A 25724-nucleotide genomic window follows, 5' to 3' on the forward strand; every position below is an offset into this window, starting at 1 on the left:
GTCTACATAGCTCTTTCTATCTGGCTCTTTAGCTAATTATCCTTATATGGTTACACATATGTTTGTAGTTATAAAAGTTTGCATTATCACTGCTTTTATGATGCTTTTACTCTTAATCTTTAACTTGCATCCTTTAATCCAGGGGCTCTCCCAGCACTGCTCAGCAGGGTGGTTCATTGGGAACTTCTGACCTTTTATTCCCTGTTAAAAAATTGCTTGCAATCAAGAATTTGGTAGATTTCTTTGTGGGGGAGGGTGGAGTTAACCAAAACAAAAACACAAAATCATACAGTTCTAGGGAAGATGCACTAAAGATTTTTTTTTAATTCTGCCTGGAAAATTATGTTCCAGGGCCTTGTCTTTGCTCTTCTTCCCTCACATCCCTTCAGATGTGGGCCTCTGGTTGTTCCTTGGATAGCAGAGAGATTGTTTCATAAAACAGGATTAGGGGTGACTCCGTCAAGATCCCTGTAGTGGTTTCTAGAAGGAAGAGTAGTCTGTAATTAGTAAGGACAGTAAGTCATGGCAGTTAACACCTTTATAGTTTTATTTTACATTCATAAACCCTGTTGGGACTGGTGGAAAGTCAGTTTGAATTGTCATTCAAGGCACTTTGAGTCCTATTCCTAGTTTTATCATAATTATTACCTTTTATAAACACATTAAACTATCTGGTACTCGGTTTCCCTGTATATAAAAAGGAGGGGGAGGGGCTGGTGATTGGAGGACTGGATGATTGCTAAGATCATTCCAGATCAGCAATTGCATTGTCCTATGAAGCTTTTGGTGGCCCCATATTGGCTGGATATTGAGGCCTTATTTCCATCAGCAACCAGTCAGCAGAGAACAGGCACATACTTAGATGGAGCCTGAGAATATACTAATTGGGTATGGGAGAAAGGGGGAAGAGCCAGGATCTGCTTTCCCACAAGCAAAGTTGCAAAGTCTGCTGACATTGTTCCTCTATATTTCTTCTAGTCCCTTGGATGAGATAAGTTAAGTGAGTAGGGTTGTGTTGTGTGTGTAGACATAAAGGATAATTTATTATACCTGTACTTCCTGGGGCAACTGGCTTCAGTTGGTACATCCTGAGCCAGTATTTTAGAGAAGAAAGAAGCTAACTTGTGCAGCTGCCTTCACAGGTGTTACCACATTTGTTTTACACAGCATCCCTTGAAGGCAAATACCTTGTTTTGTAGCTGTGCAAACTAAGGTTCAGAATGATTGAGTGACTTGTCCAAAACGCAATGATTTATGGGACTCCAGGGCCAAAGCACATTTCACAGTACCCCTCTCTCTCACTCTACTGAGGCAGAGAGGAAAAGAAAAAAAAAAGGAAGGTAAGGGGAGGAGAAGCAGCAGATGAAGAAGTGCAGGAAAGGAGTTTCCTCTGCATTGTCAGGTGGCAAACTAACCTCACAGAGAAAGCACCGGGGGTAAACGTCTGCAAGCTCCTTTGCTCTGCTCCTTTCTTTCCTGGGAGTCTTTGGGTTCTCTGGAGCTTCCAGGCTTCACCTTAACTCATACTGGCACCTCATTCTCTCGAGCAGTCACCAGGTTCAAGACTGTCCTGCTAGCTACACAGTTGTTTCAGCTAAGTGGACAGAAATGTGATCCAAAGGGTCTATATCAGGATGTGAAAGCCTGAAAGACGCCCATGGTGAGTCTTACTAAGAGTATTGATGTATGAAAATAAGGCTAATGGCATGAAAATAGAGTAAATGATTAAGTTTAAAACAAAAACAAAAGAAGAAAGACACTCAGGCTTTTAGGGAATTCCAGCTGCAGTTACATGGCAAAAGGGGATCCCAAATGGAAGCTCAGAAGGTTCCTGCTCATGAAGGGCTCGGATACAAGTGAATATTTTTGTACTAAAAATAAGGCAGATCTCAAGCTGAACCAAAGAAACAAGTAAATGTGGAAGTGGGCTGTGTTAGAGATTATGCACGCCCCTGCAATTGGACCTGCTGGCAGACCCTGGTGATTGCTCCTGAGGAGCTGACTCAGCGAAGACAAAGTGCTTCCTGCTTTCAAGAGTACAGGTTAGTACTTGTGGCTTGGGGCATTCGACCCCAGCTGTTGGCCTTGCCACCCACTCAGGTGGGAGGGGAAGGCAACTCCTGACAGTGACTTCCCGTTCCCCACTCTTTGTGCTAAGGCCAAGAAAAGAAGAAAAACAAAACAATTTTACCTGCAATCCTAATGGAGGTGTTTTCCTCTAAGCTGCATTGTTGTTGACATAACCAGCTGGCAATGATTAATGAGACTCAAAGGTTTTTGTGTCGCTGGTTTAAAAGTAACTGAATTTATTCCCTCCCTCCAAATGAGTTACCAAAAACGATTTTTTTTTTGGTAGTTCTGGGGTCTGAACTTTAGGGCCTTGTGCCGCTAGGCAGGTGCTCTAACACTTGAGCCATGACCCAGACCTTTTTGCTTTAGTTTTTTTGGCGATAGAGTCTCACATTTATTCCCAGGCTGGCATGGACCATGCATGATCCTTCTATTTATACTTCCTCTGTAGTTGGTATACAGGCGTATGCCACCATGCTCAGCTTTTATTAGCTGAGATAGGGTCTTTCTAACTTTTTGCCTGGTCTGGCCCAGAACTATGATCCTCTCCATCTTAGCCTGCTGATAAGTTTGGCCTCAAAGAGAATGTTGACGTGACTTATTCAAGGCCACTGGGTAAACTGGTGAGTTCAACCTCCACAGCCATAGCACACACAATGGGCAAGAATCTTCCTCCTCCTCCACATTCTCACATAACTCCATGCCTGCCCCTGTGCAAGTGCATGGTGTTTCCAGAATTTAAGAGTCATTCCTTGGTATCTTAAGAGTCTCGCTATCAAAGTCCAAATCTTAGGGCAGGAATAGCAATATGAGCTTTTATCATACATTTATCTAAGTGGAGTATTTTTCCTCATAGTCTTTTCTGCAACAATTAGCTAGAAGCCAGGCCTTCTGGGAATAAGGCAGAATAAGATGCATCACCTTATGGAAGGAGACACAGAAGACTGGACATGGGAATTTACCAAAAGTAAGTCTCCTTGTTATGGGCTGGTCTTGCTTCCAGCTGGAGATCCACCCCAGGTTGTAACTTAATTAATCTTCCTCTGGGAAATGTGTTTTAAATATCAAGCACTAAAATAGTCAGGGAGCTGGCACGTTTAATTAAGCTGAGGTTTATTTAAGCTTATTTACCATCATTACTGGATCTTCTGCCTCCCTGTCCCCTGGACATAGGTAACCATAAGGACTGGCTCCAGTCCCTTTTGGGTGCCTCTCACTCTGTCAGTCACAAAAGGAAGCTACACCTCCCAAATTTTTCTCCAACTGTGGGGTCAGCAAACTTTTTTCTGTAAAGATAGTAAATACTTTAGGCTTTGTGAGAGATAGTCTCAGTTAACCTTACTGAACTCTGTCTTTACAACATGAAAGCAGCCATAGACAATATGTAAATGAATGGGCATGGCTGTCTTCCATCAAACTTTTATTTATAAACAGTGAAATTTGAACTTCATGTAATTTTCACTTGTCACAAAATATTATTCTCCTTTAGATTTTTTTCAACTATTTAAAAATGTCAAAACTATTCTTAACTCATGGGCTTTCGAAAAGCAGGCTGCTAGCCAAATTTGGCCTATAAACTGTCAATCCTATTCTGACCAATAGTTTTCTTCAAGTTCCAGTCTTCCTCCTGTCCAAAACACCATCAGACTTGATATTTCTTTTACTTTTCTTGAGACAGGGTTGCTATCTATGAAGTCCTAAACTTATTATTTAGGGTTAGAGAGTTAGGTTTAGGGTGAGGTTGGCCTCAAACTCGATATCCTCATGCCTCAGTCTCCTGAGTACTGGGACTACAGATATGCAGCACCATGCCCAGCCAGACTTGATATTTCTAATGGAAAATTTCCCTGTCCTTTGTCCACTCTGCAAAATGGCTGTACCTCTTGACATCTTTATTTCTCTTAGTATACCAGAATTCTCCTAGGGACTCAGGCTAGAGGTCTGAGGGCCAACTTAGTTCACATTTGTCATCCCTTACACAAAACCAGTACCCCAATCCAACTGCTGCCCAAGAAATTCTCTCTATCCAAGTTAATTTTCATAAAGCAAGATTTTCTTCAATGAACTCTCTTCAGTGTCTCTATTTCTTGTGTCCACATGAACCCAACCTGTAGCTCCTCTGCTTGTACAGGTGCGGCTTTCTCTCTGAGAAAGTTTCTAGTTTCATCCTCTACTGTATTCCTACAATGACTTTTCTATGCAAACTGAAATGACTTGCCTTTCACAGGTGAAATTAACATGCTGGGGGCAAGGAGAGGGTTCTTACTTTTGTGCCTTTGCTCCTAGTCTTCACCCCTTTGAAATCCTTTCTCTACCCCCTGGACCTGTCAAAAGGCTCGTGCCCAACCACACAGAGACGCTGCTTTGCATACGCTTTAGAGTGACTATCATTAAAAGACTAATGGTGACAAGTGTCAGCAAGAATATGGAGACATTGGAACCATTATCCACTGCTGGTAGGAATGTAAAATGGTGGAGCTGCCTTAGAAAACAATCCAGCAGTTTCTCAAATGGCTAAACGTGGAATTAACCAAATGAGGCAGCAATTCCACTCGTAGGTATATACTGATGTGTAGCTGCATGTCTACGCAAAAACCTATACACTAATGTTAAGAACAGCATTATGGGTAATAGCCCAAAAGTAGACATCTCAAATGTCCATCAACTGATTAATGGATAAGCAAAATAAAATATGGTCTATTCATACAATCAGAATTATTAGGACATAAAAATAAATGAAGTAGTGATATATATCACAACATGGATGAACCTTAAAAACATGCTAAGTGAAAGAAGCCACACAAAGGGGCCATTGAGTCCATTTATATAAAATGGCCAGAACAGGCAAATCTACAGAGCCTGCAAGCAGATTAGTGATTGACTGGGACTGGGATGGGGCAAAAGGTTGGGAGAAAACTGGAAGTGTTTACTAATGGATAGAAGGTTTCTTTTAAGGTTGATCAAATGTTCACAATTATAGTTGATGGTTATACAGTTCTGTAAGTACACTAAAAACCATTGCATTGTGTACTTTAAACAGGTGACTTATATGGACTGTGAATTATATCTCAGGAAAACTGTTTCAAAAGAAAGTTTATGCCTAACTTGAGTAATGTAATTTGGCCAATAAAGAAAAAGTTATCTTTATTTCATAGCTAACAATCTCTTACACTCTATTGGCCTTAGAGCCTATCCTATAATTTTTTCTGCTTATATTTTAATTTCTCAGCTACAGTACAGACTCTCATACTTTTACATATAGGTGTTTGTGTCTGCTGGTTTAATTCAGAAAGCAATTCTGAATAAGCAGAATAAAGTCATTTAAATTGAACTAGGGCTAGAGATGATAAGTTATTAAGTGTGAGTGTGTCAAACACAACTCACAAGTTATCATTGGTTTGACATGATGAAATGAGACAGAAAATCTGGAGTTTCACTGGGAAATTGCTATGTCTTGAATCTACCTGTATCCCTTGGACATTGAAAAAACTGTGTGAGCTATCTTTCCAGTCTACTGCAAAGTGCCTGAAAATCAGGATATTTAGTTATGCATATGTATAGTTCCCCACCCATGAACCTAAATGTATAATATACCCATATTTATTTTCAAGAGTTATTAATTCATTTCATTAGCAAATATTGATGAAGAATTTTCTGTGCATAGAATTGGACCCAATGACTATTTCAGTCAATTCAATAGACAATAAATGGTAGTGTTAGTTAGTAGGGCTGCTGGCTTTCTATATAAGTATGTGATAGTCAAGTTTTATTTGCTAACAATTTGTTTTATTCTAAAAGTCTACATTTAGAACACATTTTCTTGAAATATATAAATTAATATCATATGAAAATGTACCTCCAAGGTTACATTCAACCCATATTGAGTAAGTCAGCAAGGAATTAAGTATATGGAAAGCTATAAAATCTTACTTGTATTTAGCATTTTTCTTTGGAGAACATCCATGACCCATCCATAAGTTATACCCAAGTAAATGTCCCCAGCACAAGGGTTAAGATGCCTTAATAGTATTCTAGGTCCCGAAAAACTTGTTACCCTAGAGTAAAGACACAGCAATGCAGCCAGCACAGGTGGCTCACGCTTGTAATCCTAGCTACTCAGGAGGCAGAGATAAGGAGGATTGCGGTCCAAGGCCAGCTCAAATAGTTCACAAGACCCTATCTCAAAAAAACCCATCACAAAAGATGGCAGGTGGAGTGGCTCAAGGTGTAGGCCCTGAATTTAGACCCCAGTACCACAAAAGAAAAAAAAAGAAAGAAAGAAATGACACAGGAATGTATTAAATTACTACAAGTTTTGACTTCAAGGGAATGCAGTCGAAAATTATTTGTGGGTCAAGTTACCTCAATTTGACCTGATTCTTAGCAAGTAAACATGCAAAGTGAAAATTATAGGCAAAGCAGGGCTGTTGAAAGGCCAACTTTCCACAGAATGCTTTACAGCTTCATGTTCAAGGTTATTCAGTACCTTGAGGGCCAACCTGGGCCAGGGCAAGCTCACTAAAGCTAGAGCTTCCACCTACAGGTGTGGGGCTGTGGATATAGTTAGTAAAAAGCAACATCTACTTCTTTGGAATGCCTTCTCTTTGCATCTCTCTGAGAACCTAGAAAGGTGGTGACCCCAACGATTCAAAAATTGGAGCCAGACGTGGTGGTACACAGCTGTGATCCTAGATACTCAGGAGGCAGAGGCAGGATGTTTGAGAGCTTAAAGCCAGCTCGGGCAAAGGTAGTGAGACCCTGTTTCAAAAACAGAAACAAAAACAAAGGGATTCAAGAACTGAAATTCTAGCTCTTCACACTGGCTTTGCCTTAGTGGCGCAGTTTTCTCTTGCTGTGTAGAAAATTACCACATATTTGGTATCATTATATAATAGCACACATTTGTCATTTTATAGGCGGTCAAAAATCTGGAATAAGCCTAGGGATAGAACTAGCATTTGCTAGTGTGCATGAGGCCCTGGGTTCCAATCCCAGGACCACAAAAGAAAATCCAAAATGGTTTTCACTGGCTAAAATCAAGGTGTCCACAGGGCTGGTCCCCTCTGGTGGTTTTAAGGGAGAATCATTTCCTTTGCCTTTGCCTTTTTCAGTTTCTAGAGGCCAGAGGCTACGATCATTCCTTGGTTTATAGTGCCTAGCATTTTTTTTGTCTCCACCTGCCTCTTACAGAGGACCCTTGTGATTACATTGGGCCTACCAAAGTAATCAATCTTAATGTCTCCATCTCAAGATCCTTAGTGGAATCAATCTGCAAAGACCCTTTTCTCATGTAGGGTAGCATGCTCCAAAGTTTTAAGGATTAGAACGTGGGCATCTTGGGGGCATTATTTTACTACTCTGCCCCAACAAAGAGGAGAACTTCTTGAGTCATGAGCCTCACCATCATTGGCATAGCCTTTAAACACTTGCAACAGTCTGAGCATAGATTGCGACCACCACCCATGTCACGTCAACCTGAAACAGCTCTGGAGTTAAGTATTAGTGCACCCTCTTCCCAAATGAGAACTGAAGCTTTGGGAGACTTAGCTTTTAGACCAGCCCTTTCTTTTGGTGAAGTCCAAGATTTTAAACACTACCAGGGAATTCTATGTGGCCTCCCATGATCGCTACAAGCATGTCTGTCAGGGACTATGAAAGCGCCTTGTCTTTCCTTCTCATGATCTCCTGTGCAGCCTCGTGGTGAAGCTCTGGTATGGCTCCCAGGTTCTGTTGCTCGCCCAATGCCCAACAAAGACTTAGATGGGTAAGACTATCATCCTTCTCATCTGTCTGCCTCTGTGGAGAAAGTGGCCAGTTGTTTGACATTTGTGTAGTGCTCATTACGCACCAGGTATGGTACCGGACCCTGACAGTTCACCACTTTTATCTTAAACCATTCTGTAAATCACTGATGTTGCCTCCACTGCAGACTTTCAATTTTAGTAGCACAACTTGCACTGTACTTTATCACTTCAAACAAGTAGCTTCCCGTGATCCTAATTTCAAGTGTTTTTAAAATGCACGAGAAGATAGGGTATGAATACTTAATATTTAGTCACTGTCTTTTCCCTATCCAAGCCACTATTCTTTCTTTTTTTTTTTTCTTGGTTTACTAATTTTAAGTGACTACAAGCAAAGGTATGTCCTGATTTCCAAGAGATAAACTGAGGCACCAAATGGTTATTTGGTCCAGGAAGATAAGAAAAAATACCAAGGGACTCCAGTCTGATACAGCCACTTCTAGAAACCGTGAACCAGCCCTGAGAAATGTGCAGCCTGGATAAACTGTACATGAAAGATTAGTTTGTTTCCTGACTGGGACAGGGCACTTGAGTTTGCCTGGCTGGTTTACTTGGATTGTGCATAGAAACCCACAGAATATCCCAGAAAACCTCAAATCATCACTATCCTGAGATTGGGTTCATGGGGTTGCTAGGTTAAGACAGTGTTGTCTTTAAAGATAGAGGAGATCTGAGCAAATCTCTATGTTGAAGGAGTAGAGGCAGAAAAGAGGACACAAACATAGAGTAGAAACAATAGCCACAGTCTAAAAGCAATACAGCCATGAGGAAAATGGATAAACAAAAAGTTCCATCCAATGGAATACAACTCAGTAATAAAAAATCAAGACTGACCACTGTGCACAACATGGATGACTCAAATAATCATACTGGTTGAAAAACGCCAGACACAAAAGAATATTCACTGCGTGGTTTTATCTGCATGAAATTCTAGGAAATGCAAAATAATTTAGGGCGACAGAGGGTAGATCAGTGGTTACCTAAGGCTGCACTATGATTTGGATATATCATATTCCCCAAAACTCATTTGCTAGAAACTTAATCCCCAGTGCAACAGTGCTGGGAGGTAGGGCTTAACGGGAGGTGCTTAGGTCCTGAGGACCCATTCTCATGAATGGATAAATGTCAAGTATAAACGCTGTGAGTTTGAGCTCTCAGTCTCTCTTGCCTTCTGTTCCCATCTCACCTTCCACCAGGGATGGTGCAGCAAGAAGGCCCTCACCAGATGCTAGTGCCTTGATCTTGGACGTCCCAACCTCCAGAACTGTGAGGAATACATTTATTTTCTTTGTAAATTACTCAGACTATGGTATTCTACTGTGACAGCACAAAATGGACTAAGGTTGAAAGCAGAGAAAAAGAAATAAACAGCAAGAAGGGCCAAGGAAACTTTTGGAGGAGATAGAAATATTCTGTATTTTAATTGCAATGGTGGTTTTGTGGGTGGCAAAACTGTATGAATTGTATACTTTAGATTGATATCATTTGTTTTTAAAAATTATGCTTCAATAAAACTAATTTACTAAAAGACACAGGGGCAGGGTCTCCTTGGGGCCATGGCTTGAAGGAGAAAAACTCTTCTACTGCCAAAGCAGAAATGGTCACAGTCCCTTTCATAAATAAGGGGGGGCAGTGCAGAAAGAAGAGGGTGATTAGCCCTCTGAATTGGTCTGAATGCTCTAGAGCTCCCTGCATTACTGTCCCCAGCCAAGAGCCTCCCTTTTAATATATACACTCACCTCCATTCCCATGAGGTCAGCTCACAACTGAAGACTGGAGACTCACAGGCCGCATCTTAACCCACCATGTGTGCTTTCCAGGCAGAATATTTGCCAGGTCTAACTTCCTTCTACCTCTAAATTCAGCCTGCCTCAGCCTGGTTGGTATTCCTGTCACACACAGCCCCTGAGAACCATGGCAGCAAACTGGCTAACGTGTTCTGAGTGTGTTTTCTTTAATTTCCTCCTGTGTCCCTTTAATCACCAGCAGCTTCACAAGCAATAGGAAAGTGGGAGTAAAGACTGAGTCAGAAAGCTGGAGTTGGGAGGAGAGCCGGAAAGATAGGAATCTGCAAGCACCTCTGTGGTTATCAACTCTTTATTTAATCACTCACTAGTATTTTGCAATAATGAAGACAGAGCCATAGCAACCAGACTACAAAGGGAAGCCCGGACTTCTGGAAAAGACTCTGAGTCTCAAGAGATGTTAGCGTTTCGTAGCTTCTACTTCTTTTTTTGTTTGTTTCATTTCAGTAGCCACTGGTGACACACTGCATTTTCTTTACACAACCCAAAACTAGGGAATTTTTGATTTACCACAGTTAAAACTGGAGTTCTTCAGCTAACAGAAATACTAAATTGAAATCATTTTTCTCCATCGTTAAAAATATCCTCTTTACATCATATTTGCTTACTGCTGTCTGATAGCTGGTACCTTTTAATATTAATAATAATCTTTTATCCTTCTGAAAAAAACAGGAAGTTGTAATTAAGTAGAAGAACCAAGGGGAGGAAAAAAAAACAAAAAACCTTTCCCCTCAGACACAGGGCTAGCTAGTCAAATGCAAGTCCTTTGCCAAAGATGAGTCTCTTATATGAAATGAAAGCTGGTCAGGGTCCCCACCCTTAAGTTACTGACCCCGAGACTCTGCCTCTGTAGCCACTTGGGCTTTTATAAAACAATATGATGTGAGACACTCTAAAAAGGACAAAAAATGTGGTCATGCCTGTAGAGGTAAACATGGCACTGCAATGTCTATTTGGGGCTCACCCCTTAGGTAAAGTAGTGGCCTATTGTTTCTTATTACCCACAGAAACATGTATCCGCTCTATGTTTAAAAGTGAACATGCTAAGCTGGGAGTGGTGGTACATGTCTATAATCCCAGCACTTGGGAGGCTGAGGCAGGAGGATCACGAGTTGGAGGCCAGCCTGGGCTACATAGTGAGACCCTGTCTCAAAAAAAGAAAAAGAAAAAAGAGTGAACAGATTATTCACAATAGCCAAAATATGTAAACAACCTAAATGCCCATCAACAGATAAGTGAATAAACAAAATGTGGGCTATCCATACAGTGAAAGATCATTTGGCCATAAAAAGTAATGCAGAGTTATTTGGGAAGCTGAGATCAGAGGACAGGCAGTTCAAGGCCAGCCTGCACAAAAAAGTTAGCAAGACACCATCTCAACTAGTAGCTGGGCGTGGTCATCCCAGCATGGTTATTCCATGCTCCCATTATCTCAGCAATGGTGGGAAGTGTACAATAGGAGAACTGTGCTCCTGGGCAAAAAGCAAAATCCTATCTGCAAAATAACCAGCGCAAAAGGGACTGGAGGCATGGCTCAAGTGGTAGAGTTCCTGCCAAGCAAGTGTGATGTCCTGAGTTCAAATCCCAGTACCACAAAAAATATATATATATATATATATAAAATGCAAGTACCAAAAAATGGTTAAGGTGATAGATATGCTAATTATCTTGATTTGATCCTAACACATCATATATGTGTATCATACTGTACCCCATAAATATGAACAATTGTTATGTGTCAATTAAAAATTTTAAAAAGCAATGTAGTACTGATACATGCTATCAATGGATGAACCTCAAAGAATTATGCTAAGTGAAAGAAACCAGATACACAAGGTCATATATTGCACAAGTCTATTTGTATGAAATGTCCAGAGTAAGCAAGTCCAAAGAGACAGAAAATAAATTAATGTCAAAAGCTAAGAGGATGGGAATAGGGAACGAATGCTAAAGAAAGTGGTGTTTCCTTTTGGGATGATGAGAAAGTTCTAGACCTAGATAGTGGTGATTGGTGCACAATGTTGAGAATGTACTAAATCGTACACTTTAAAGTGGTTACTTTTATGTTATGTGAATTTTACCTCAGTTGAAAAAATCTGTATTCTCAAAAATTACAAAGAAAGTAGATTTTAGGTATTCTCACCACAAAGATGTGATAAGTATTTTAGGTTATTAGCTTGATTTGGCCATTTCAAAATCTATTTATATTCAAAACCACATGTTGTGCATGATTAAGATATATAATTTTGCCAATTTAAATGAATAAATTTAAAACTAAAAAAAATAAAGAAATAATAAAGAGCTTTCCCTTGGAAAAAAATCCAAGTCAGAATAAATTCTCATGATGTCACATAACACTTTTAACACAAATAAAGTACTCAAAATATTCAGAAAAAATACTGCAAAAAAAAAAACCAGATAGATAGGCAGGCATATTCAACTCATTCTGTTAATATAAAGTGAACCTTCTGTGTGTCAACTAGAGGACAGACATGTAAACAATGCTGTGCTTAGGACAGGAACGGGTGAACAAGTAGAGGCAGTTGGAGAGTTATTTTGCCCAGAGGCCTCCAGCCTGGTAGAGGACAAATATTGACACTACGCCTTGTATCAAGAGGCCATACCTTGACTCAGCTTGAATCTCAAAGGAAAAGTTCATTAGTAGGGCAAGACATAATTTGGTTAGGAGCTCAAAGGAGTGGTAATGAGCATACTAAATATTTTCAAGAGTTTAGAAATGGAAAACCTCTGGAGGCTGGACTCCTTGTAAGGTGAAAAGCAGTGTGGAGTGGTACTTTCTAACTGAGAATTAGGAATCAGGATTTCTGGCCCCTGTTTTGGTTACTCCACTACATGACTATGAACTTGGTCATGCCGTGTAACCTTCTGAGTTTTTCTAGTGTCCTCTCCCCAATGGACATTGGGCACCACAAATATTTGTGGAAAATTTAAAACATAATGACTCCCTTAGGGCTGGAGAGAAGGTGCCTTAAAGATGAACCAGTGGTTTTCAGACTAGAATCCCTTGGGACTTGTTCTATTTCAATGGCTGGTCCCCCCCTCCCCCCCCGTCCCCCCCCCCCACCACACACACACACCTTAGAGTTTCTAATTCAGCATGTCTGGAATGGAGACCTGAAACTTTCATTTCTAGAAAGTTCCATAACCACTGAGTTAAACTAACTGGTTGTTACCAACCCTGAATGGTCACCGAAATCACTTGGAAATATTTTAATAAATACATACCAGGATCCCATACAATATGTAGTGAATCACATCCTCAAGAGTCTAGATCCTTCTGTCTAACTCTAGGCCCCATGATGCTTTTGAGAGGTGGGACTGGGGCTAGACTCTTATAGTGAGTGGGATTTGAAACTGGGGAGAGGATACTAGAATTCTGCTTGGGCCAGAATGAGCAGGAACAAGCTCCAGATCAGGAATCAGTAGACTATGATGATTGTCCTGGGAACCATGACTCAGCTCGTCATAGATAATATTTATTAACCATGCACTACATTTATTTAGTACCTAAAGAAGTGATAGAGGGAGATACAATAAGGAAAGAAATGGAGGCTTTGCGCAGAGAAAAGCAGCTTTTGCTTGGTAAAGGCCTAAGGAGACTTCTTACAGAATGTTCCAGATAGTATTAGTGCTAGTCTGCCAAACTTTATTCCAGTATTTGTTAATTTTTCCCAGATTAAGTCTGATAATAAGAGGTTTTCAAATTAAAATATTGTGGCATAAATTCCTGAGGAATGAAATTCAATTTACTGATGTCTTAGCACAAAATACGTCCTCAGCTGCCATATCGTGGGGTACTTGCTAGAAGGATTGCTGGCTGAATAGTTGCTTGGTGGAATGGAGAGCAGAAGCTGTTCTGTTCCCTCAGGTTATTACTTCCTAGCCCAGCAGCTTACAGCACAGACACAGAGCTCCACCTGCTAATTATTCAGATATTTGACTTTGGGTTGCCTGCTTGACCCCAGATCATCTTCAGAACAAGAGCAATAGGCAAGAAGACCCTAGCCCATCAGAAAACTTCAGGATGTATTCACTGGCAGGCACACAAAATGAAAGTGTCATGTGGTAAGCTTCTGTCTGTCCTGTAGTCTTCTAAAATTCTCCCCAAGAGTTTATTTAACTTGGGACAACCCCCTTCTTGTCCCCAACCTTGCAAAAAGGACAAACCTCCTTAATTATCTTCTATATTAATCTGATTGATGTGATTATGTAGCTAATAGCCTGGCTATTTGGGTATTTCTTTCTGGCAACTAACACTTATGAAAACTTCTTTTTAAGAAAAGTGTAAATTCTTTGAGGTCTTACTCTTTCATCGTTTATCTCCTCTTCTCAGCACTTAGCACAATACTGAACACATAGCACATTCGTAATTTTCTTTTCTTTTTCTTTTTTTGTTTTTATTGAAAGGAATACACAACAGAATCCCTGGAAGGTAGGATTGGTTTGCTCGCTAATCAGAAAATGATGCCTTGAACATACATCTTTAATAGTTCCGCAATGACTATATTCTAGACCGTCACCTTGTCATTCCTGGCTTTTTCTTGTGACTCCTATTCTCTGTCTTTTCAATACAGTTTATTCTGCAGCCATGGAAATCACCCATTACATTTCTTGCTCATCAGGTGGAGGCTTGTAGAGTGTGAACTAACCTAGAATCAGAAAATCTGGGTCTGTTACATTGTACCCATTGAGCTACATCTCCCCATTTCCCACACCCCTCCACACAGATTTATTCTCTAGCTCTGTATAGTTGACCTTTTTTTTCAGATTCAGCTTATAAGTGAAGTTATGCCATATTTGTCATGCTGCGTCTGACCTATTTCACCTAGTATGTGTTCCAGGACCATCCGTGGTGTGGCAAAAGGTAGGATCTTCTTCTTCTTTTTTTTGAGGTACTGGGATTTGAATTCATGGCCTACACCTTAGGCCACTCCACCAGCCTTTTTTTATGATGGGTTCTCTCGAGATAGGGTCTCAGGAACCTTGATCCTCCTGATCTCTTCCTCCTGGGTAGCTAAGATGATAAACATGAGCTACCAGCTCCCAGCTCTCCTTTTTTTTTTTTTTTGGATATGTAAAATGTACAAGTCTAGAGAGCTAATGTACAATATTAAGACTATAGCTAATAAAATTGTATTTCATTGGGGATTTTTGTTCAATAAGTAGATTTATGCTGCTTTTGTCACATAGAGGATGCATATGTGAATTTGCTTCATTATAATTACTTTAATATTAATATGCATCCTATAGCATCATGTTGTAAACCAATAAAAATTATTTTTAAAAAAAGATCTGGGTTTGTATCTCAACTCAGTCTTAGGGATCTGGGTGACCCCAGTCCAGTCAGTTAAACTATTCCAGCCTGGCTTCTTTATCTGAGAAATGTGCACAACCACGTCCAAGTTAGCCATGGGTTATCTATCCAGTTTGATTAAAACCAACTTAAAAGCGAAGACCAGATATTCTATCCCTTTGGTCTATTCATCGTTACCTGCTGAGCACCGCATTGAGCTAATTAAATACTTGAAAAACTAGAAGAAAGAAAGGAACATAGAAGTAGAAATTATAGAGTCTAGGAGAAATGCAAAAATTAGAATTTCCCCCCTTTTCTTCTATTTTGTATTTTCTTAGCCTAAGGAGAGAGGATAGCAACAAGGTCAGCAGGGAGAATGACATTTGTACAAGCCAGTACAAGTTGAAAGAAGCCCGGAGACTTTGAAAGTCCATTTGCCCAACAGCCAGTCAGTGAGGCTTCTAGACTCAGTCTGATCTAGTCCATCTTTTCATACACAAAGGAACACATGGTGGTGAATTATGGTCTCTAGGCGTTAACAGTCCTCAGAGGAATGATGTGATGTGTTAACATGTCAGATTGACTGTTGTGTTTATCATAAGGCCCCTGGAAGTTAATGGTGGAAAGTCTTCTGTTTAATGCTACAGACTAGACCATTTCCCTTTCTTCTCCTGTCAACATGTCCCATGTGGAGGTTACTATGGGAAACACTGCCTTTGCAAAACAGTAGTCCTGTCTGCAACCCAGGCGATTCCAGTAGCAACACTATTGTGCTCAGAGACACAGCCCTCTGTGATTTCATCCAAGCTGTGGAAAGACAGCCTGGTAGGGGGAAAAGCATTTTATAAACAAATCCAAAAGAGCAGTGTGTTCATTTACAGTGCTGGGAAAATAACCAACAAGGGCTATGACTTGAATGGATTGGCAAAACTGACAAATTTTAAGCTCTAATTTTCTGAAAGATAATTGTTTCGCCAATCCATATACAGAAAGTCATTTCCAAGTTGGGGCCTCTTCATGAAAAGTAGAATGTAATTAGGATGCAAGTAATATGAGAAATGCCAAGGTGATTGTTAATTGTTGTTGCAGTTTTTTGTTTGGTTGGTTTTGATACAGGGCTGGCCTTGAACGCACTATTGTAGTGCGTTGACCTCAAACTCCTAATCCTCCTGGCTCTGCCTCCTGAGTGCTGGGATTACAGGCATACACTACAACGCCCAGTGCCATGGTCATTTTAAGAGCAACATTTTGTATAAAAATGAGTATTTAACCAGGAGGTTGGTGATGTATGTTTTGATATATGAATCATAGAGCACACTGCGGATCAGAAATCTCAAACCCTTTGGGCTGAGAAATGGCTCTGGACCAAAGCTATAGCAATATAAGTGAATGGAAGATGAGAAAATGTAATGTCTTGCTAAGTTTTCCTAGAAGCAGACCCTGAAACTAGGATTTAAGCACATTGAGTTATTATTAGGTGGTTCTCTCAATACTCTCAGAATAAAAGAAGCAAGGAAGACAGTGGGGCAGTCGGAGGAGCCAAGCAGGAGCTCTATCTCAGTGGAGCTGCAGCCTGATTTGTGGGGGCTCTGGAGCATGAAAAGACCATAGTAGCACCTTGAATCGGGGGTGCTACCTTTAGTTTTACGTACCTGTGCACTGTAGGGAGGCAAGAGGTGCATAACCTCCCTAGAAGGGGACTCCCTTTGGTCAGAAGCAATTCTCTGAGAAAAGGGGAAGCCATGAACACCCAGAAGGTAAGGGAGTACATGATTGGGGCACCACCAGGATCTATTCTGGTTGCTTATCCAAAACCACTAATTCATTAGTGGCACAGTCAAGACTAAAACCCATCTCTGACTCATCATTGCCTGGTCAAGTTTACTTTGTATAATAGCAATCTCCACCATGACGCAATCCTTTACAAAGCATTTTCAAGGCCATTATCTCTTTCCATGCCCACCAAAATTCTGGAAGATAAACAAGAGCAGATATCTATGGATACATGTCCTGAATGAGGGCACGGAAGTTAAGAGAGTGATCTGGCCCAAGGCCATACACCCAGAAGTACCAGAGTTGGAGTTAGAATCTTTTTCCATGGACCATCACCATCTCTTATGGGTCAGAAGAGCCATCTACCATTTGACCCTGCCTGCTGGATGCCTGCTGAACATAGGCTCACAGTCCATTTGGTTTTGTCCTTTGACCCTCATATGCTTTGGCAGTTGCAAGCTTCAAACTAGGACCCCCATCTGAGCAGGAGTTTGCTCAAGGAATATTTGAGATCCTTGTATAAGCTAGCCCTGGCGTGGGGTTTCTGGTTTCTATTTCTAACTTTTGATACCCATTCTTACTAATAAGAACAAAATAGTCTATTTTTATAAAATGACTCAGATGTCTCTGGAAACATTTACAATGCTTGGAATGTTTTTGTTTTAAGAATTTCCTGATTTATATGCGGCAAGGCATTTGAATGCATGAGCTAATATGAAATTCCTCATTGTTTGCTTTATGCTTTCCTTGCATTTAAATGTAATCACAGTCGATCCTCAAGTAAGCTAGAACTTCCCCAGCCATTTGCTAAGTTATGTGACTCACTCTCTGCTCTTCAGCTTATCTCCTCTCCCATTCCCTTATGGGAACCTTTCTTATGACCTAGTGGTTTCCTGTACTGGCGTCTGGATAGCCAGATCCTGCTCCAAATTCTGTTCATATATTTACACAGGGGCATCACAGAGTCAGAAAATAGTGGTTCTTCACCATAGTCCACCTTGTGCTGACCTTGTGACCTTGTAGTAAAAAAAGTATACCTAGCAATTATACTTCCTACATCTATTCTAGTGAAATGACTATAGACATTGGTTACAAGAATGTTTACTACTGCAATTTTTGCAAGAAAAAATAGTTAGGGATTCCTCAAATGACTAAATATTTATGCATTTATATATTGAAGCCCTACCCCCACAATGTGATATTGGATGGTATTATTGCAGGCCGGTGTCGAGAGTTCTTGCCTTCACGGGCCAAAGAATTGGCTCATGAGGCAGTGAATTGACTCGTGAGACAAAAAGGTCAGCACACAAAGTAGGATTTATTAGAGAAAAATGAAGAGCTGCCCCTAGAGAAGGACAGGGAGCCCAGAAAATCGGTAACTCCCTGTCATTTACAAAGGGAGTTTTTCATTTGGTCCTTTTTGTTGGGGAGGGGAGTCAGGAGCCGGGGTAGAGTGGTCTTTTAACATGTCTCTGAAGGAACATACACACAGTCCTGTGAAAGCCTCCTGCTTATCGGCCTTGTGGCATTTTTGAGGCATCCCCAGGGGGCCATGACTTGTGAAACCCCGTGTCCCTTTACAGGATGTAGGGCTCACAGTGCTCTCAAGGGGGATAGGGGCACTGGCTCATTTTGTCTTCTGATCCCCCAGACCGAACAGTATTCAGAAGTAGGGTCTTTGAAAGGCAATTAAATTTACATGAAGTCATGGGCATGGGGCCCCCATGATGGATTAAAATCCTTGTAAGAAGAAACACCAGATTGAATCAGCTTTGTAGATAAAATGGCTATGTTTATCCCCACATAAAAATCTCTCTCTCTCTTAGACACACACACACACACACACACACACACACACACACACCACACACACACACACACACACACACACACACACACTGGGATACAGCAAGAAGTCAGCCAGCTATAAGTCAGGAGAGTGCTCTCAACAGCAACCTTGACCTTAGACTTCTCAGCTTCCAGAACTGAGAAATAAATGTCTGTTCTTTAAGCCATCCAATCTGTGGCATTTTGTTAGAGCACCCAGCGCTAAGCAAGACACAGATGATAAAATAACATGCATCAGCAGTTCTCAAGTTTAAGAGCTTGTTAAAGAAAACACAGTTTGACGTGCTCCTCCCACCCCGCCCCACCCCACCCTGAGTTTTTTATTGAGCACATGTAGGATGGGGGCTGAGAATTTGTATTTCTACCCGGTTACACAGGGTTGCTGACACTGCTGGTCTGTGGACTGCATCTGGGGAACCATTGCCAAATAAGAATGTATAATAATGACTCTTCAAAGGCCGTTTATCTGACAAAAAGTATTTGAAACCTCTTTTTGTAAATGGATACCAATGTTTTAAAAGTACAATGGTGGTTAACTGAAGTATCTTTGAGTGGCAGGATTATGGGGCCGGGCTTTTTTGCTTTGAGTCAGTGTTCACAGACCTGGGTTTCATCTCATCTCTAGCTCCCATGTGCCATGTGAACTTGAACAAATTAGCTAAGCCACAGCAGCCACAACTTCCTGGACTACAAACAGATAATGACACGTACCTCTAGGGGTTATTTTGACTACTGTGAGAAGTAATGAACTATTCATATATTTATTCATTTAACAAATATTTGTGAAACCCCTCCTGCACCCCGGGCTCTGGACAGGGACTGAAGGTGAAATGGTGAACATTGTGTTTTGACTTCATGAAATTTGTAGTCTATCAAGGGAAAAAAGACACTCAACCTCCTTCATCTTTTTCCCCTGTACAGATTATACTTCAATGAAAGCATATCTTAAAAGAATTACATTTTTCCAAATCACTTTTCAGTGGTTTTTCCCTTTACAAAGGAACACACTTCTGGATTCCTCTAAAGAGCCAGTCCCTCCACTATAATCTGATTAAAACATGTATTCAGGAACAAGACTGCTTCATGAAATGAGTCAAGCACCTCTCACAGTGTGGCCATTGCCTGGGAATGTAGGTGTGGCCCAGTCTCCCTCTGGGTGAAGGGATATTCCTGTTGGCAGAGGGCCTGGGAGTTTCCTGACAATCCCCAAACCTCTTCCTACAAAGTGAGTCAGATTCCTTACTGGACTTCATGCACAGCCTAAGATGAGAGAAAAGTACCCTGCACCTGCCCAAGAACCCGGAGGAAGGACCTTCTCATCCTATCAGTGAAGCACTGGAGAAATCTCGCTATGACCCTATTTAAAGAACAACGTGCATGGTTGAGATCCTGGAGACACATTGTCTAAAACCCATGCAACACAGGGAAGGACAAGCATCCAGTATTGTCTTCCCCAGAGAGGTCTTGCTGATAGGGAGAGGGTGAACTGGCCCTCCGTGTGCATAGGGGGAGAGGCCCCAGGAAATGGCTTATCAGAGGCAGAGCCTGGCCTTCCTGGGCACTACCCTTCTGGGCCTCCCTCTGGACCAAACCTCTGACTTTATCTTTTGATAATACAGTGTGTTTACTGCACCTGCTTCCACCTGTGAGGTCCTGCAGGTGGTGGGTGTGTTTCAATGTCCTACTCCAAACTCTGAGCTCACCTCTAAGTATTAAATGACAGAAGTAAGAATGAGAGGAAGTTGAATAAACCCTGTATTAAAAAAAAAAAAAAAACATAACTCTAAGAGAAAAAAAAACAAAAAGAAAGAATTACTATGTCTCAGAAGGAGATCATTCTTCATTAGGTATCTTAGACTTTATGTTTCCTGGCATTTCTTGAACTTTCAGAACAAAATTGTAAAAATACTCACCAAATGTCATTGTGGAAGGAAGGAAATGTGACTCATGACAGGGGCCAATAAAAACCAAGGTGGATGTAAATACTATATTGTTTCCATTTAAGGAGCTATTAGTATCTAAGTGAAAACTATGGCACAAAAGGAACCCATGTGGTTTTGTGAAAGGCAGAGTTGACTTTGCAACAGTTAAAAAGACAACTATTGACCCCCAGCATAGAAAATAAAAGGTAACTAGCGTAAGAATCCGTTTTTGAAATTGAGATAAAATTCACCCTTTTAAAGTTTACAACTCAGCAGTTTTTAGTATGTTCACAAAATTGTGCATCACCAGTTTGTAATTTCAGAACATTGTCATCACTCCAAAAAGAAACCCCATGCCCATTAGTCGTCTCTCACCATTCTCTCCTCCCCACAATAGCAGTGACTAATTTTAAGGCAGTGAAACTACTATGTGTGATTCTGTAATAATGGATACATGGTAGTGCACAGTTGTCTAGACCCATAGCGTGAATCTGAATGTCAACTATGGACATTGGTATTAGTGGTGTGCCATGTAGGTTCATCCATTGTAACAAATGTTACAACGGTAGGTGGCGTTCATCATAAACGAGGCTATGCACATGTAGGGATCAGAGAAATTTTGTACCTTCCTGTAGATCTTTCTGTAAACTTAAAACTGCACTAAGAAGTGAAGTCCATTAAAAAAATTACTGAAATCCTTGGCACTAAAAGTGTGTTTCAGAAGCTGGGCATGATGGTACACAGCTGTAATCCCAGCACTGGGGAGGCTGAGGTTGAAAGATCACAAGTTCAAGGCCACCCTGGGCTACAGAGTGAGAGTCTGTCTAAATAAATAAATAAACAGTGTGCTTATGAATACCACTGGTAACCAGACCATTTTTCCTATTACTCCTGGGTCTTTTCCCAGCAAGACTTTTAACCCTGAAATGGTGTGTCAGTAGCTGAAGAATCTCATTAAGAGAGTGTTAAGACCTTTAGTTTTAGTTCAATGCCCTGAGATGGAGAGCTTGCCTGCCACTCACCTGCCTGGAACTCACTTTCCTCATCTGACAATCAGAGAGATGGCTTAGGTAATTCCAAGGTCCCCTCGAGCTTTAACCATCTGCAAGCTGGGTGTGGCCCTACAGAAGTCCATGTTTAAGTCAGCTCCAAAAATATGAGCCATACCCATTTTCTCCACCCCAAGGGATACATCATAGCCCAATATCCTTATTTTTCAAATCAAAAGGCAAGGTTCTGGTCCAACAAAGTTGGAATTTTTTTGTTGTTTTGTTTTTTGCTTTTTGTTTTTGTTTTTCTTTTATACTTGAGAAGGTGGTTGGGCTCTCTGGTACCATATATGCTATATCAAGCATATATGCTTGGAAAAAAAGGAACATTTAGAAATATATAAAAACGTAAATTAAAATCACCCTGACATCTTTCTCATTCAAGATAACCACAGATAAATGTTAATGATAAAATATTTTTAAAAAGAGATAACCACAGAAAATATTTTGTGGTTTTCTTCCAGTCTTTTTGAATTTATTTCCAAGCCTATTTTCTTTAGACTGTGGGCGCCATGTGTTTCATTCTTATATATCTTCCCAAAGCCTGGTACTCAGCAGGTATCCAATAAGTGTTTGATGGAATGAATCATTTGACTAAGGTTGCATGATAAAATATTTTTAATTCTGAAATATTTCTACAGTTTATGAGAATAGCAAGGCAAAGCGCTTGCAAGTAGTTGTTCCATGTCAAGAACCAATCTTAGTTTGGGACCCAAACACATGCTTACATTTGATGAGTTGGCCATTGAAAGATAACTTTTAAAGATTTTAAAAAGATGTTTAGTGTTGTGTTCAGCTGCAAGTAATCAAAACCTGATTTGAACTAGGCACCCGTGTCTCACACCTGTAATCCTAGCTACTCTGAAAGCAGAGGTCAGGAGGATCACAGTTCCAGGCCAGCCTAGGCAAAAAGTTCTCAAGACTCTGTCTCAACAGAAAAAGCTACTGCAGGAAGCATAAATAGGAGGATCATAGTCCAGGCCAGCACACACACACACACAAAAAGTGTCTCCAAAAATAACGCTGAAGCTGTGGAGTACCCATGAAGCCCTGAGTATAAACTCCAGAACCGCCAAAAAAGAAAAAAATTGAGAGGCTTAAACCTGGAGAGTGTTGTTTTTTTTTTTCTTATGTAACAAGAAATTTAGAGATGAGTGTTCACATCAAAGAGTTCCTCTCCATCATGGCTGGGCCTATGGCTCTGCGTTCACGTGGCCTTTCCCTCCCTTTCAGGATAACAAGTGTCACGTCTGTATTCAAGGCAGATGGAAAATGAGAAAAAAAGAGGGAAAGGACATACTAGCTGGCGCCATCTCTTTTTATCATGGGAGTAAAAGCTTTCCGAAAGAAAGCTTCTTCTTTGGTCTCTCTGTCCACAATCAGATCACGTGGTTCCTCCTGGCTACACGACGGTCTGGGAAGCAGCTGGGCAGACTGCTTCTGCAAGCAGAATGGAGGTTCTGTTAGTGTGGAAGAAGGGGATGAATGAATGTTGGTAAACAGGTATCTGTTGTCTAAGCTGCTAATAATCGAAGCTACGTGGCTCTTTATGAGATTTGGGTTAACGTACATAAAGCAGCCTTTTCAGTTGGCATCCAGTGTAGAAGAGCTTTTAATAATACCAATGAGTAAATGTATTACAAGAAGCCCTTTGAACACATATTTGATAGCTCATAACCCAGTTCTTGTGAATACGCAACTTAAATCTTACAGTTCCCACTGCATAGATGAGAAAACCCAGACAGAGCAGGTGCAGTTGTATGGCTGTGCGGGCACAGAATTGGAATCTAATTCTTGTACTTCCAAAGCCTGGGTCCAGAACTGCCCTTCTTTTTCTGCCTGCTCAATCAGCACTGCGTGTTGAACCTTTGCTAAGGTCATGGGACTTAAAATACTAAGAAATGAACAGGGTCAGCTAGAGCTGGGAGCCTGTGGAGGCAGACTGTCTGTGGTTTCTTCTGCTCAAGAAGGCCTGTGGGCTTTGGTTTGATTCACTGCAACATGCTGATAGATCTTTTGGCTGCAAGTATGGGCTAGAAAAATATAGACTGAGGAGCTGGGGCCCACGGTGGGCACATCACACCCCTCAAAACCTCATCTTTCGACAGAACATAGAAAAAGCACTCCACTGCAGATTGCAGGCCTGAATGTAATCAGGGGAGGTGCAGGGCAGAGAGAGGCCTGGCTTTGGGTGCATGGCAAAAACTTCCTTGTAGAAGAACAATGCCTTCAAGATCTTCATCTTGAACTATCAGAGTTTCCTTTGGTTGCTGAAACTTTTCATGACCCAGGACTTTTGAGGGGAAGCTATAAGGGAATTTCAGAGATCAAAGCTATAAAAACCTCTTCCACTAAACTTTAGATAGAATGCCTTATGTGTGCCCCTGTGAAGAAAAGTTATACAATAACTGGAAATAAGCAAAAGGTTGACAAGAATAGACTTATTCTTGCAAAGTCACACTGAAACATGGTCAATGAAGCCCATCAAAGTGCAATCCAGTCTCTAGGGCAAGGCATATTTGTTTGGCTTACTATTTACCATTGATTAGGATCGGGACTCTGAAGGTCAATGTTGCCTTGTAGTTTGATAAGTTACCAATAAGTTTTGTACAATAGAGTTGCAAATTATTTCTATTTGATAAAAATAAAATAAAATAACCCAAAGGTTAGGGATTTATTGCACTGTATGACATAAAACAGTTTCGTATCTATCTTTGCAATCATATTTCAACATTTTTCCATGTTTTTTCATATGCATCAATCTCTCCTACATGCTGCTTTCCTCATTAATGAATGAAACATGCTACTGATACAGGCTCACCATATATTTGTAAAAAAGGTCATGCTTCTAGCTCTTCGAAGTTTGCTTTGGTACTGTCTTAACAATTCTTGTAGAGAATCAACTGCAGTTTAAGGAATTTAGCAATGTGAAGATTATAAAGTGCAAGGAAGGAAATTCCCCTGGGAGTGTATGCACTGTTTAACTTGATCCTTGCCTTCAGCTGTTCATAAACACTGCCTAGAAGCTATTCCTCACACTGTGTTGGTATTGGACTAGAGAACAAAAATCAAAATAAACAAAACAATGTAAAATGAAAAAGCCTATGCAAACAAAAGGATGAATATAGAAATTACAATTTTAAAAATGAAATGGAATCTGGTGGTGGTTGGCCACCCAGAGAGTATCCTTCTTGCTTCTAAATTCTATCTCTCTCTGCAGGTACTTGCTTTCTTTCCAAGCCCTGAACCAATTTTCAAGGACCTGTGCAAGGGATGGAATTTCTGGTGCAAAGAAAAAACAAGCTTCATCATGTATATTTTATTCTAATCTCAAGAGCAATCACTTCCTCCTCCTTGTGAACTCAATAAGGAAAAGTAATGGTCTATGTTTTATTTGTTGTTTTGTTTGTCTTTGTTTTTTAAGCACAGCAACCCCCCCATGTAGAATAGTCACCAGGAGGTTTGAGGTTTAAACAAAAAAGTAAAACCATAGCCACCAAAAATCTCCTAGCCACTCTCCTTTCCTAGCTCTGTAAGATGAAGGAATAAAAACAAACCAGAACACTGTAAATTATCACTAAAGACTTCTCCACTGTAATTGCATTTGTTCTTTAAGTTTCCTAAAGAAGTGTTAGAGCTCTTAATAGTCTTCTTTCAAAAAACTAGACGAAAAAAGAGATCTTTATAAATTTGCTCCCACGCAAAAGGCTTGAATGCCTTTCTGTCTGTTTGGTTTCTCAGATGCCACATTTCTCATGATATTTGCTTTCACTTTGTAAAGATTTGGATCCGTACAGATACATGGAAGGATCCTTCCATTGTGAAACTTCCACAAAACATTTTGTTTTGTTTTCTATTTTCTGAAATGATCAGACACTGACCACATTTGGTGAAGGGTGCTGGACCCTCTCTTCTCCTTGAGCTAGCTCTTGATCTCCTTCTGCTTTGCTACCTCTGTATCCGTAATGCCTAGGGCAGTATCTGGTGTACAATAATGCTCGATATGCACTTGTTGAAACAATGAAATTAGCCCTTCCCCTGAAGATCATAGAGAGAACATGAACCACTAATTTGTTTAAAACCAAGGATCTCAAAGTACAGTTAAACTTGGATGGGCCGTGGTCTAAGAGACATGGTTATAG

General features: G+C 40.6%; 2 long non-coding RNA genes across 2 annotated transcripts; one reads left to right on the forward strand and one right to left on the reverse strand.

Moving 5' to 3' along the window:
- Window positions 1-304: 304 nt before the first annotated feature.
- On the reverse strand, window positions 305-9868 carry LOC141419740 (uncharacterized). The gene is made up of 2 exons (XR_012444401.1): window positions 9611-9868; window positions 305-480 (listed from the first exon to the last, which is right to left on the reverse strand). It is a non-coding gene; the product is annotated as an uncharacterized lncRNA (long non-coding RNA).
- On the forward strand, window positions 1122-25269 carry LOC141419741 (uncharacterized). Its single transcript, XR_012444402.1, has 3 exons — window positions 1122-2042; window positions 2927-3037; window positions 24803-25269. It is a non-coding gene; the product is annotated as an uncharacterized lncRNA (long non-coding RNA).
- The last annotated feature ends 455 nt before the right edge of the window (window positions 25270-25724 follow it).

Source organism: Castor canadensis, chromosome X (genome assembly GCF_047511655.1).
Source record: "Castor canadensis chromosome X, mCasCan1.hap1v2, whole genome shotgun sequence".
In the NCBI taxonomy this organism is placed as follows: Eukaryota; Metazoa; Chordata; class Mammalia; order Rodentia; family Castoridae; genus Castor; species Castor canadensis.